Below are 15,000 nucleotides of genomic sequence, written 5' to 3'. Positions count from 1 at the left end.
TGGATGAGTGTGCACGCCTCTATACGCTGAATGAGTGGTGGTGCTGCTGAGTGGTTCGTGTTGACCTCCTCACCACCACCACCACCACCACCATCATCGCTACCTCTGTGACGCTCTATCGGTGAGCCTTGGAACTATGCAGCTTTGTAAATGCATTGCCTTAACCTTCACTACCATGACACATCTTCATATTGATTCTGGCTACTGTTAGGCGATTTTATACAGCTTCGGAAACTCATAAGGGCATTAAAATAGTGAAGACTCTGGACCATTAACCCCTTCAATACCGGGACATTTTTACCTTGAGATTTGTGGACGATTTGACGATTTTATTTACACTAACATGGGTGTGTGGAGGTCAGAAGATTAATAGCCAGTCTTCACTATTTCAATTCCCCACATAAGTTTCTCAAGTTGTATAAAATCATCAAAAAATAAACAGAATGAATATGGAAACGCATCATGGTACTCAAGGGGTTAATCTTCTGACCTCCATAGACCCTTCTAACGTAAATAAAATCGTCAAATCACACTCAAAACTCATGGTAAAAAATGCGTCCCAGTATTGAAAGGGTTAATCTTGCCAGTTCCAGTAGTTCCGTTACTGGCTAAAATTCATAATACCTTCACATCTGCGCTCTTTCTCAGACACACAGGGGCGGAGAGCATCCATTAAGTTACCCAGACCTTCCATGCACCCACTCACATGCCTGCACACTCAACGCACTCCAGCACATCCCCACACACTCCCATGCACTCACCTATCCACCCTTGCACATCCCCAGCACTCAACCTGACCCTCTCCCCACACGCAGCTTCCGACACACACCAATCCCACGGCTTTATACTCTTCTCTCTCCTCTCGCCAAGCCAAGCCAGCGCACGCAGACCAAATTAATATCCCAGGCCGCGGCAAAAGCTTTTCCCCCTGACAGTACTCTGTAGCGAGGGACCCTGAAGTACCCCACAACCCGCCCTGGGGAGACAAAATGCCGAGTGCCGCCCCGCTGTTCCGCTACAATATTCAGCACTTCTAAGGCGACGCGGCGCTCTCAGGAAGGCGCCCGGCCGTCCACGACTTGACGCGCCTCGTAATTATCTATCACGGTGAGAGGAAACACCCAGACGACGGCAGAGGCGAGACATTATGAAGGTGTTAGTGAAGGTGTCATGTGTGTGTGTGTATGTGTGTGTGTGTGTGCGTGTGTGGGTGGATGTGGAGTGACAGGAGACTTCAAATGGGTAACTGGCAATACTTCTCTGCCATAACACAGCGACAGGACGTTATATCACGTGGTGCAATGAGTCAACGCGATCATTACTCTCATTGCTCTCATTACATTCAAGTTTTACGAGTGACTATTATTATTATTACTCGCAGCGATACTCGTCTTGCCAAGCTGTTCATCAAGGCACGCGCTTCTCTGGTGATTTGAAGAATGTAATATGAGTCTGCTCACCTGTGTTCACCTGTGTTCTGTCTGTGTTCACCTGTGTTATGTTCGTGTTCACCTGTGTTATGTCTGTGCTCACCTGTGTTATGTCTATGTTCATCTGTGTTCGTGTTCACCTGTGTTTTGTTTGTGTTCACCTGTGTTATGTCTATGTTCACCTGTGTTATGTCTGTGTTCACCTGTGTTATGTCTGTGTTCACCTGTGTTATGTCTGTGTTCACCTGTGTTATGTCTATGCTCACCTGTGTTCGTGTTCACCTGTGTTATGTTTGTGTTCACCTGTGTTATGTCTGTGTTCACCTGTGTTATGTCTGTGTTCACCTGTATTCTATCCATGTTCACTTGTGTTCCATTTTGTTCACCTGTGTTCACCTGTCTTTACCTGTACAATGTCTAAAGAGTTTTACCAATGTTCTGCCCTCACCTGTGTAGTCACCTTTGCCTTGGTGTGCCAGGGGAGACTGTGCTGCAGACTTCCCTGACAAATAGTCGTGTTTGATTCATGTTCACCTCTTGCCTGTGAAATGTTTTAGAAAGAGAGAGAGAGAGAGAGAGAGAGAGAGAGAGAGAGAGAGAGAGAGAGAGAGAGAGAGAGAGAGAGAGAGAGAGAGAGAGAGAGAGAGAGAGAGAGAGAGAGAGAGAGAGAGAGAGAGTGTGTGTGTGTGTGTGTGTGTGTAAGAAAAATGGCGTTCATGAAGGCAGTTGCAGCAAACAATGGGAGTGTGGAGTGCCTCTAAGGTAAACACACACACACACACACACACACACACACACACACACACACACACACACACACACACACACACACACACACACACACAAAGGCGCAACACGATGAGAACACTGTAACTTAGGCAAAAGTCTTCCCAAAAGGAGGAGAAGGAGGAGGAGGAGGAGGAAAAAAGACTTTCCGAGAAACTAAGAGTCACTTGCGTTGGATAAGAGAGAGAGAGAGAGAGAGAGAGAGAGAGAGAGAGAGAGAGAGAGAGAGAGAGAGAGAGAGAGAGAGAGAGAGAAAGCGAACGAGCAGTACCTGAGGGAGATGTGAAAGACGGTGGAGAGAAAAGGTGAGAGCGGAGCGGAAGAGGAAGAAGAGGGGAGAGGGGAGAAGGGAGAGGAGGGAGAAGGGAGAAGGGAGAGGGGGGAGAAGGAAGAGGGGGAGAGGGGAGAGATAAAGACAGGAGAAGTGTATTATGCAATTGAAAGGAATGGTGAGGTGAGGCCACAGGGAGCCACAGATGTTATTAAGTACATATGCGCATTTTACCTATCCTCAACATTACCTGCCATTACTTGAGAGAGAGAGAGAGAGAGAGAGAGAGAGAGAGAGAGAGAGAGAGAGAGAGAGAGAGAGAGAGAGTTTTCTATCTTTAAATTGTAACAAGGAAAGAAAAAATATATATAAAATGTGCAGGTATTTTATTTGTTAAGAGAAATTGGTATTCATATTAAGTTTATGAGGTTTTCTCTCTCTCTCTCTCTCTCTCTCTCTCTCTCTCTCTCTCTCTCTCTCTCTCTCTCTCTCTCTCTCTATCTATCTATCTATCTATCTATCTATCTATCTATCTATCTATCTATTTTTCTATCTATCTATCTGTCAATCTATCTCAATTTGTCTATTTATTTATTTATTTACTTATTTATTTATCTATCTATGCATCTATGTATCTATCTATATCTTTTATCTCTCTCTCTCTCTCTCTCTCTCTCTCTTGAATAGTGAAGTGAAGCAGCCTGTGAATCACGTCGCTGAATGTAAGAAGCTCTGCACGCCTGACTTACTACTGTCATCTACACCACTATGACACTTTCACTCAGGACTCACAACAACATTACACTGACACGCGAACAAGACAAGAGCAGAGATACTGAAGTGAAAGGTTTAATAATTCACGCGTTTCCAAGTTCTTTTCTTTCTTATCTCTCTATTCTCTCTTGAATGATGATATTAAGTGGGGAATACGTGATGTAATGTTGAGGTGATTTTTTTCCATTTATTTATTTATTTTAACTTCGTGACGTCACCTTCACTTGAACAATAGAAGTATATGAAAAGAGGAGTAACAAGAAGACATCACATTTTGCACCTGGCTCTCTCTCTCTCTCTCTCTCTCTCTCTCTCTCTCTCTCTCTCTCTCTCTCTCTCTCTCTCTCTCTCTCTCTCTCTCTCTCTCTCTCTCTCTGCCTTCCTAAAGCATGCCTTCCTACTCCTACCTATTACTCTCACCAATAAGCCTGTTCACCTAAAAGCTCTCTATTGATCTCACACTTACAATGCATGGCTGAGTCTATTCCATTTTCATACTCACTCTATTCTGAGAACATATTTGCTTCTTTTCCTTCAGATTTAGCGTCATCCAGCTTCATCCTGAACAAGACTCGTAAATCTGACACACAGGAAGATCACAGTATTCCATGAGCCGTGACTAACATCAAAACAATCCACATTATCACATAAAAATATTGAAGAATGACCTTTGGCTTAATGTGGCAAGGAAACAGAACAAGGAGGTTAACAATGAATACGCGAATGGAAATATACACCAGAAAATGAGATTAATCAGGTTATGGAATTGTGTAACGCAGTGGAAAATGTGACTCGAATACAAACCAATAGAAATGTCAACGATTTACAAAAGAATAAATGACATAAAGAGAATGGCTACGTATAACAAAGGTAGAGAAAACGTGAATATATATATAACCCTTTTGTGAATTAGTGAAGAATTTAACTTGAATATGAACAACGAAGATATCAAGCAATTTACAGAAAAGATAAAATGACTGAATGGCTGTTGTTACGGCCCGCCCGTAACATGCATTACTACCATCACCTCCTCCGCTTGTTACCTCGTTCGCCACCTCTCCGCCTCCCCTTCCACGTCATCGTCTCGTGAACCTGCCACGCCACCGTCTCGTGAACCTTCCACGTCACCGTTTCATGAAGCCCCGCTACTGTCCCGAAGCTGGATTCACGCGGCCCCTTTCGACTCAACCGAAAGTGTTGAGCCAGCTCTTGGTTTTCTGGATTGGCAGTTGAGATGCAAGCCTCAACCAGTGAACACAACGCCTCTTGGTTCTGCCGTGGGATCAACCATCACCCAGCATTTCACCACTGCGACACCGCATAAGTATCACTTCCCTCGTCCGTGTTTTCCACATTGCCTCTATATAGGATTAGGATTATTGTTAGGTATTAAGTTGGGTTCTTTATTGTTGTATTTATTACTGTGTTATATGTATATGTGTATGTCATTTTCCTGTGTTTCATGTTATATATCTGTGTTTCATGTTTCTTGTTATATATGTGTCAATTTCATTATGGGTTATTAAAGTAGCTTTTAAAGTGACCCCTTTGCATTTCCTCACCAGTTGAACCTGCAGTGTTTTTTTTATTGTTATTGTTCACCGGCTCTCCGATGCCAATCTTACCAGTTTAACCGGTGAACGTAACAATTGGCGACCGTGACAGGACCATTATAACCCATGTTCAGTGTTCCATTTTTCCAGTGACTTTTTTCTGTGATTGCTTGTGTTTCTGTGGTGTTGTGACTCTGATGTGTTTTTTTCTGTGACTTACTCTGCGTGTGGTTTAAATTTACCTTTGTGCGTTCAAGTGGCTCCTTTTGGGTTAAACGTGCTTCGTGACTTTCATTGGTATCGCATAGCAGTGGTAGAGCAGGAAACCAGGTAGAAAGGCGTGTTCACCGATAGCACTTATCTCTATTTTTGCACATAGGCAGGTGTGTAATAAGTGTTATCCAAGTGTTGGGATCATCATATGTTCATGCGAACCCTCAATGCCCTCACTTCGCGGATCATTTTTCTCGCTAGTTAGAATCGGCCATTTTAACTAGTCTCTCAGACTAATCCGCCTCCTTATCAATAACAAGTCTCAGTACAATTCGCTCCTCACTCTCAAGTCTCGTAACTAGAGTAATCCGGATCCCTCTTAATGCCGTAACTCTCTAGTTTACCCCTCATTAGTGATTGTACTCATAAGTGTTTACTTAAGTATAATCTAGGTAATTTCCAAGGTTGCCTTTATTATCACTCTGCCAAGTTCCTCACTTAAGTAATTCGCTTATCATTTTTTTTGTTGTTGTTTAACATCTATTTAATATGGCTTCCGCTCAGTTTAACGTTAAAGATTTTTGTGCCGACCCTTCTCTGGAACAACTTAAATATGCTAATATAAAGAAGGATCAATGGTTTACTCAAAAAACTCCTTCAAGCCCCAGTGTGTCTGACTACATCAGTAACCTTAAGAATAAAATCAGTGAAGTCAGATCTTTTGCTAAATCAAACTTCCTCAAATCTCAAACTAAAATGCAACAGAATTCTCTTCCCAAATCTGTCATGAGAAGTTTCAAACCAGGAGACAAGGTTTTACTTTTTCTCCCCACTCCAGGCAATGCTCTTCACAGTAAGTTCATGGGACCTTATGTTGTGGCTCAAAAACTAAGTCCATTAAATTATGTGGTCCACACTCCTGACCGTCGTAAGGATTCCCAACTAGTTCATATTAATCTAATGAAACCTTACCACTCCAGAGAACCAGAGGACGACTTGTCTCGCACTGTACCTGTATGTCTGGTAGGAAGGAGTCTGGTCCTGTGCCCCCGAGGAAGAGTCCGACATCGAATTCCTCTTCTCGTCACCTAAAGGACGCCCTCAAACAGCCAAATCATGTCCAACCTGGATGAGGTGTTTGTTTCCTTAACACCTTCACAACAGTCTGATCTTAAAAAGTTATTGCTAGACTTTTCTGAAATCACAGGTGACCTTCCAGGAGTTTGTAATACTATCCAACATGACATAACATTAACATCTAATGACATCAAGCCTATAAGACAACCAGCCTATCGCATTTCACCCATTAAAAGAGACTTGATGAAAAAAGAGGTAGACTATCTGCTCTGTCATCACCTTGCAGAACCTAGTATATCCCCCTGGGCTTCTCCCTGCCTGTTAACATCTAAGCCAGATGGTAGTAGTCGATTTTGCACCGACTACAGGAAATTAAATAAAGTGACGGTGCCAGACTCCTACCCATTGCCCTTGATAGAGGACCTTATAGATAGTATAGGAGTAGCCAAATTTGTAACCACTATAGACTTGCTTAAAGGTTACTACCAGATTCCCCTCTCGGACGAGGCCCAAATAATATCCGCCTTCATCACCCCCTTCGGACTATACCAATACACAGTGATGCCCTTTGGCTTGTCTAATGCTCCCGCCACCTTCCAGAGGGCTATAAATTACATCACTCAGGACTTGGAGGGAACATCTGCGTATCTGGACGACCTGGTGGTGACTGCAGACGACTGGGCAACACATCTGACCCGTCTTCGGAGGCTGATGGGTCGGTTGCAGGAAGCCGGGCTTACAATCAACCTGGCCAAGTCCACCTTCGGGAAGTCTACGGTGGTCTACCTGGGACATGTGGTGGGGAACGGCAAGGTTCACCCCAAGAGAGCTAACGTGGAGGCCATCCTTGGCTTCCTGTCCCTACCACCAGGAAAGCTCTCATGAGGTTCTTGGGGATGGCTGGTTTTACAGACGCTTCTGTAAAACTTCTCCACCCTGGCCGCCCCTGACGGGCCTTATCAGCACTTCCGTCCCCTTCCACTGGACCCCGACCTGTGACCAAGCCTTCCAACACCTCAAGGCGTTTCTCTCCTCGGAACCAGTGGTCTGGACGCCGGATCACTCCCGACCCTTCCATCTACAAGTGGACGCGAGTGGAGTTGGAGTGGTGCTGTCCTACTACAACCGGACCCCACAAGCGGCATCCTCCATCCCATCGCCTATCACTCTGCAAAACTGAAACACCATCAACTCAACTACTCCACCATCGAAAAGGAGGCTCTGGCACTCGTGCTGGCGCTCCAACGTTTTGAGTGCTATCTTCATCCTGGTCTTCACATCACCAAGGTCTTCACCGACCACAATCCTCTGGCCTTCCTGTACGCCATGAGGAACCGAAACCAACGCATTCTTAGGTGGGCCTTGTTAACTCAACCTTTCAACCTGGAAGTCCACCATATCAAGGGGGTGGACAACATCATCGCCGACGCCTTATCAAGATCTCCGTCTCACCTCCTTCATGAGCCCATTACGGAGGTCTTAGGGGAGGAAATGTTACGGTCCGCCCGTAACATACATTACTACCATCACCTCCTCCGCTTGTTACCTCGTTCGCCACCTCTCCGCCTCCCTTCCACGTCACCGTCTCGTGAACCTTCCACGCCACCGTCTCGTGAACCTTCCACGTCACCGTTTCATGAAGCCCGCTACTGTCCCGAAGTTGGATTCACGCGGCCCTTTCGACTCAACCGAAAGTGTTGAGCCAGCTCTTGGTTTTCTGGATTGGCAGTTGAGATCAAGCCTCAACCAGTGAACACAACGCCTCTTGGTTCTGCCGTGGGATCAACCATCAACCAGCATTTCACCACTGCGACACCGCATAAGTATCACTTCTCCTCGTCCGTGTTTTCCACATTGCCTCTATATAGGATTAGGATTATTGTTAGGTATTAAGTTGGGTTCTTTATTGTTGTATTTATTACTGTGTTATATGTATATGTGTATGTCATTTTCCTGTGTTTCATGTTATATATGTGTTTCATGTTTCTTGTTATATATGTGTCAATTTCATTATGGGTTATTAAAGTAGCTTTTTAAAGTGACCCCCATTTGCATTTCCTCACTAGTTGAACCTGCAGTGTTTTTTTTTATTGTTATTGTTCACCGGCTCTCCGATGCCAATCTTACCAGTTTAACCGGTGAACGTAACACTGTAAGAATAAACAAATGCATGAGGCTTTCTTCTTCCTCTCACCCCACCTCCCTAATGCAAGAGTTAACCTGTACTCTCAATCTTTCATACCTTTCTCGGGTACACTCTGGAACTCCCTGCCTGTTTCTGTATTTCCAACTTCCTATGATCTTGATTTCACTTAATGGGGAGGTTTCAAGACATTTATTTAATTATTCTGGCTAACTCTCTCTGACCTGCATGGGAACTGGCAACTAAGTGAGCCTTTTTTATATCTTTATTGCTCTTGGCCAGCTTTCCTCTCTTACATGATAAAAGTAAGGGTTGTGTGAATGTATCGAGAGAACTAACGAAAAATGTGACTTGGATTACTAACAACAAAGACGAAAATAACGAAGAGACGAGATTGACTAAATGAATGAAAAAAATGAGCAGAGTAAAAGTTGGATAAATGTGCGAGTTTTGTGTGACTCAGTAACGAATGAATTATCGAAGAATGCAATGTGAATACGAACAACGGAGATATGAAACGTATATGAAACAAAAAAAAAATACACACACACACAGAAAACATCAATAAAATGCAATACAATTTAGAGAAGAATATATCATTTGAATATACCAAAAAGAAAAACATTCAAATCGTACAGAATAGAAGAGAGAGGTGAGGGAGGGAGGGAGGGAGGGAGGGAGAGAGAAAGAGAGAGGGAGAAGGCTGGAAAATTACTGTACCTTAAAATAAAAGTAAAAAAAAAAAAAAACACACACAGCGCAAACACAAATAAAACTCCATACAAATTAGAGAAGAGAATGTGACTTGAATACACCACCACTACCACCATCACAACCACCACAACCATCACCACCACCACTACCGACAACAACGCAATTTAAACCTTACAAAGCATATCGGAAACAAAGTGAAGTGAAAGCATGAATGAGTGAGGAGGTGAGAGTTTGAGAGAGGACTGAAGTGTACAAGGCAAAGATCAAGTGTGGCTGCGAGGTCTGAACAATACACTGGCGGCTTGGGAGGGAAGGACTGAGTGGGAGGGTGTACCAAGCATCAATAATGAGTGATTAGTGTGTGCTTACGTTACGCCGCCTTTGTTTGTGTGTTTGTATGGGCGGAATAGAGTCTGCCTGTGTGTGTGTGGGAAGAAAGGAGCGTGTAGGATGCCTTTCTGCCCTCCTATAGTACGCTGAGGTCTTGAATAGTACTTTCCTGGTTTCAATTTTGGTCTATGCCTTTCTCCACCGCTGGATGAAGGCTTGGCGGGTCTAAATTAAAGGCAGCTTCAGTTTCCTTTCGCTCTTAGACTCGTATTCTTAAACACTTCTGTACTTCATCGCCACTACATCAAAAGGGCTTTATTTAAGTTTACGCGAGTCTTTCAAGTTGCTTTTACGGTTCTAGAGGCAAAGTGACAATATTTATGCATTATTAACTGGAGAAACACTCTTGAAAATCCCGCTAATCTTCTCTGTGGCTTTGGAAAATAGTTGTGGTGAGAGAGCAAAACGTTTCTTCGTTAGTTCCTTTCGTCTCATTATTGCTGCTTCTCCATTTCTCGTCTTTTCTGTAACTCTCTCTTCTAGTCTCAAGTCTGTTTTATCTCTTATTTTCTCTGGTTTCCTAGTTCTGGTTTCACTACAAAATGGTCTCTGTTTTTTTTTTTTCTATCCTGTTAGTGTTTCTCCTCTTCTTTGATCTATTATTTTACTGTTTTTCTTGTTTCTTTTGTAGTTCCTGTCTGCTTCAGGTTTTCCCTTTCAATTTCCCTGCTTTTTTTTTTTTTTTAGTTCTCGTGTCACTATAAGTTCCTGTGTTTTTGTTACTCTTTCTCTTCACTGTGTTTCTTTTTCTCTTACGTCGCTCTGGTCTGGTTCTGGATCCGTTTACTGTTATCCTCCCGACGCAAGCCTCAGTCCCTGGTGAGCCTGTGTACTCTGAATAACGCAACACTCATGAATAGCTGATGAATATGTAACAGTCCCACACTCACACCCACCCACCCACCCACCCACCCACCCACCCACACACACACACACACACACACACACACACACACACACGAGGGTAGTAAACATAGTAGTAGTCTGTAGTTATTATGTGCATGTTTAGTAATTATATTGATAGATTTGACGGTTTTCATGAAAGTCATTAAGATTTTCAATTTCATCCCTTCAATCCTGGGACGCATTTTTTTATTTTTTTTTTACCTTCAGTTTTGGGCGTGATTAGACGATTTTGGTGCAGTGGAACCATGCGTGCTTTGGGGTCCAAGGGGTCTCCAAGCGCACGGGTTCGAATCCTGTCCACGGTCCGAGTGTAAGTAGGGCTTCCTCACTCGGGGCAACGGTTTCCTAGCGGGTGGGCTTTGAGATAGGAGGTATCCCAAAAAGTACCCCCCTTTAGCCCATAAATTCCCGTGAAAAGCCTACATGGTATAAATAAAATAAAAAAAAGAATTAGAAAGGGTCTATGAAAGTTAAAAGAATAATAAATGGCCACACCTTTCACTATTTTAATCCCATACATAAGTTTCCGAAGCTGTATAAAATAGTAAGCAGAATGAAAATGAAAACGCGTCGTGGTACTGAAGGGGTTAAGAACATTTTTATGATTCTGGTTATAATTCAAGACGTTGCATTTTCTCGTGTATTCTCGTTAGGATTCCACGCTATTTTTACAGTGTCGGCATACATACAGGTGCTCATTTTCTATGCTGAAGAGTAATGAGTTGTTTACAGATGCTACAGGTAAAGACTCTCACCTGTACAAGCTTGTTTTTGTAGCGAGATCAATGTTCGGTACACAAGACCATCATAATGTGTGGTCATGTTCTTTTCATGGTAATCGATCACTGAAGAGGTCAGTCAATCAGCCACGTGGCCTGATGGGGCTGGAATAAACAAACAACTTCAGTGCTGGGACGCATTTCTACCATGAATTTTGAGTGTGATTAGACGATTTTATTAACATCATTAAGGGTCTATGGAGGTCACAAGATTAATGGCCAAAGTCTTCACTATCTTAATCCTAACACAAGTTTCTGCAGGCGTATTAAATCACTAAATAGTAACCAGAATGAATATGAAGAAGTGTCAGCACTGAAGGGGTTAATCTATATTTAACAATATCAAGTTTGAGCCTACGCTGATTACATATGACAATGAGAATCTTGTAACCTGATTAATGAGTCAATTCCATTCATCTAACTCTACATTTCTTTCTTCTTCCTCTCACCCCTATTCTGTCCAACTCCCTAATGCATGAGTTCACCAGTACTCTCAATCATTCATACCTTTCTCTGGTAAACTCTGAAACTCCTTACCTGCTTCTGCATTTCCAGCTTACCGCGACTAACTTTTTTTAAGAGGGAGGTTTCAAGACATTTGTCCCTGACTTTTGGATAACTCTATAACTCTTTTAGGGAACTGGCAATCAAGTGGGTTCTTTTTATTTTTTGTTGCCCTTGGCCAACCTCCCCTCTTGTATAAAAAAAACAAAAAAATCGAGAACCATTTCCTTCCTGTCGGACTGAAAACTGAACATCATGAAACTTGGACCCTTTGCCCTATGCTGGAGGCGACAAACGAGCATCAGTAGGAGAAAGGATGAGTCAGGGAGTAGAGAGGACACAGCCACACACACACACACACACACACACACACACACACACACACACAGAGGCGCAAGTTGTCACCAAGGATACGCTAACTCCTAAAAGTGGCCAACTCAGGAACCCACAACTTCAGCGAGTGCATTTTCTGTCAAGTTGGTTAATGAAGGCGCTGTTCCTTAATTGTGTCCTTGTTAACAACCCAATTACAACCACGACTTCACTTGTCCTCGCTGCACCAAAAGCCAATTGCAGGTACTGGAATGTTAGTCACAGTAGTGGTTTTAATGGTGGTGGTGGTGGTAGTAGTAGTAGTAGTAGTAGTAGTAGTAGTAGTAGTAGTAGTAGTAGTAGTTGTTGTTGTTGTTGTTGTTGTTGTTGTTGTTGTTGTTGTTGTTGTTGTTGTTGTTGTTGTTGTAGTAGTAGTAGTAGTAGTAGTAGTAGTAGTAGTAGTAGTAGTAGTAGTAGTAGTAGTAAAGATCAACAACAACAAACAACAATGAACAAAAACAACAGGATGGAATGCAAATATAATAAAACCATAATATTTTTCCTTGCAAATCCCAAACAGAAACACTTAAGTCTCACACTCGCACAAGCATCTCAAGGCGCGGAAACCCACCTTACACTACATAAAGATAAGGACCATTTTTCTTTCCCTTACCTCCCCGTCATGAGCAGTCCCTCCATGTCACGCCATTATCGCCTTTACTCAGCGAGACACAAAGCCCAAAGTCCCGAGAAAAGAAAGCAAGGGATTCCGTAAACATTATCATCTCTGGAGCAGAAAATTATAAAGATAAACATAAGTCTTGGCTCACGCTTACTTTCCTATTTGGTGGAGCTTTTCACAGCATCCCGCCAGGTTCTTCAGTACGTCCTTGGATCTTCACGGGTTGTCACGGCTGCCCTCTCACTCACGCATCCCTTTCTTATCCATTCATGTTATCGCCTTTCTTAACCGAACCATTCTTATTTCCTTCTTGTCACGTTTTCTAGACGCATAAATCTTCATTCCGTCACTTCTAACCCCGTCATTAATTCAGCTCTTCAGTTCCATGACACGTTTTCATATTCATTCTGCTTACTACTTGGTGATTTTATACAGCTTCAGAAACTTACGTGAGGGATTAAAATAGTGAAGATTCTGGCCATTAATCTTCTGACCACACAGACCCTTACTAATGCTAATGAAATCGTCTAATCATGCCCAAAAATCAAGGAAAAATGCGTCTCAGTATTGAAGGAGTCAGGTTATATTGTTTTCTAATCTCGTTACCCTTCATTCCTTCCTATTCTATCACGCTCCGCCAACACATATCTCGGCACTCCGTCCGGTCTCACCTTCCCACTAACTTCCCTTCCTTCACCTGTCATGCTTTTCCTTTAAGCTAGCAAAAGTCTACTCTCTCAGCTTACTTTGCTCATGAAATAGTGTCAAATTCTAACAGGAAGGTGCAAAAAGTAGAGTGGTTCTTACAGAGAGGGCATTCTATCCAGCCTGGTTCTGTCATGGAGGGTGGCGACTCCTGTGGTGGTGGTTCTAGTGAGAGGAATATACCATGCAGTGTGCACGGCTCTGACATTCCGGTTCACATTGCCGCGGGTGGTTCATGCAAACACGATGGCCACAAGGTCGCATCCGGGGCATCTTTCCTCCGCGAAGTCCCGGCTCAGCTCAGCAAACAGTCTTGTGTAAACAGAGCGACAAATCAGCAAACCCGGAAAGAAAGAGTCCAGTCCAAATACGAAGATTAATGCTAATAAACTCGTGCCTGGAATAACGGTGCCGGAGAAAAGGCCTTCCCAAGGTCACGTTACGCGGGGAAGGAAGCTTACTTAGTTATTTTTTCCACTGCGGTATGAGGCTGAGTTAAGCTGATTAAAGGTCATAAAGCCACGCCCTAGCCGGCCTACATACCGACCTACCCACCAGCCTACCGCTCACTTACAAGGTTCTTTATTATGCATGTGATTATAAAATTTCGTACACCACACAAACACACACACACACACACACACACACACACACACACACACACACACACACACACACACACACACACACACACACACACACACACACACACACACACACACACACACACACTGGACACGAACACATACATGGAGCTAAATCTAATACACTTTCCGCTGCGGCTGAAAATAACGAGAAAATATCACGGTGATCAATGAAGGCGGTGAAATGCTGGCAGTAGTGGGGGTGGTGGTGGTGGTGGTGGTGGTGGTAGCGGGTAGGGAGCATAATGAATGCCTCTCCAATTAAGGTGTTTTATGCAGGTGTGCGTTGTCCGTGGCCTCCTCTGGGCTGGGCACGAGCACTTCTCCAGGGCGACGAGTGGCTCCTTGCCCGCCATTACTCGGCATCCTTTTGTGCCCATACGCCCTTCACGCACCCTTGATGGCTCCTCCGCCTCCGCCGCCTCCGCCACGAGTGCTTCCCGTCTATCCTCCGATGGCTTCGCCTTTCTATACTGACGCCATTAATAATGCACCATTTTTGTGAACTCAAGTCTTCGCCTCGGGGACTTTTATACTATAATATTCTACTCATTTTATCATTTATCTACTCCTCATTTTCCTTACGTCAGAGAGAGCACTGTGGGGCGCGTGGGTGCGTGGGTGCCGCGAGGGTGAGGGGGGAGAGGGGCATCTCGCCGTGTGGGAAGTACCAAGGTATATCCTGAGCCTCTTCGTGGCGGCGTGCGTGGGTGACCGTCCTGCCCCGCGGCAACATCTTTTGTCGCGATGCTTCACGGAAAATTGCTCCGGTTCCAAAAAAGTCTTCAGAGAAATATCGCGGTCCTTGCCACGAGTGACGCAGCGCGGCGGCCCTCGCCCACTCAGTAATTCCATCGTGAGATCAGCGCGGCCCACCACTACGGTGCTGCTGCTCTCCGCTGCAAAGAGGCAGAGCGTGCCCCAACCCTAACCAACTCAAAGCAGCGCCCCGCCTGCCTTGTTACTGCTCCAATAATGCTGAACAAACTGTGCACAGCGTCGCCGCGTCGCCGCGCCGCTGATTAACTCCGCCAGGCAAACTGTCGACACACTTTGCTCAGCGTGATTGCCTTTATGACGGAGCTCTAATTAAGACACACTTTTACCTCAACATAAA

The sequence above is a fragment of the Portunus trituberculatus genome, chromosome 33 (assembly GCF_017591435.1).
Source record: "Portunus trituberculatus isolate SZX2019 chromosome 33, ASM1759143v1, whole genome shotgun sequence".
Lineage (NCBI taxonomy): Eukaryota > Metazoa > Arthropoda > Malacostraca > Decapoda > Portunidae > Portunus > Portunus trituberculatus.
This window is presented reverse-complemented; position numbering follows the sequence as displayed.